We start from the raw sequence: 1,016 nt of genomic DNA, 5'->3' as shown, positions 1-1,016 counted from the left end.
TTGTTTCTTGTTTCTGACGTGAAGAGAGCGACGTTTCTCCTTCTTCCTTTAACAGATTGTTCTTTTCGTCGTACAGTATGTGGTTTCAGGGGTTTAATCTTACTTTTTTGTAAAGAACCACTGACACACGGGAAAATACACACACACACACACACGCAAGCACATGAATGCACACACACACACACACACACACACACACACACACACACACACACACACACACACACATAAGCACACACACACACACACGCAAGCACATGAATGCACACACACACACACACACACACACACACACACACACACACACACACACACACACACACACACACACACACACACACACACACACACACACACACACACGCACGCACATGAATGCACACACACACACACACACACACACACGCACGCACGCACGCATGCACACACATGAATGCACACACACATAAGCACACACACAAGCACACACACACACACACACGCACACACATAAGCACACACACACACACACACACACACACACACACACACACACGCACACACACACACACACGCACGCACACACATGAATGCAGACACACACACACACACTCACACACACACACACACACACAGGCGCACACATATACACAAACACACACGCACACACAGACACGCACACACACACACGCATGCACATACGCACGCACACACACACACACGCACGCAGGCGCACGCACACACACACACACACACACATATACACACACACATAATACAAGCAGACATGAGAACAGACACACTGCTGCAGGATAAAGAGAACTCAAAACATTACGTCATGGCAGTGTGTGTGAGTTAGACCAGTGGTTCCCAAAATGCTTTCATGTCAAGGACCCCTAAAACCCAAATTAGATGTGAATATATATAAAATAGTCCAGATACTCCAGTTCCAGGTGGAATTTTGTCTAAAAACCAACTTAAAAAGCAAACTGAAAGAAAACCAAGCTGTCAAAGCGGACTATTTATATAACTGATGA

This window comes from Sander lucioperca, chromosome 23 (assembly GCF_008315115.2).
Source record: "Sander lucioperca isolate FBNREF2018 chromosome 23, SLUC_FBN_1.2, whole genome shotgun sequence".
In the NCBI taxonomy this organism is placed as follows: domain Eukaryota; kingdom Metazoa; phylum Chordata; class Actinopteri; order Perciformes; family Percidae; genus Sander; species Sander lucioperca.
Note: the sequence above shows the minus strand (reverse complement) of the source record.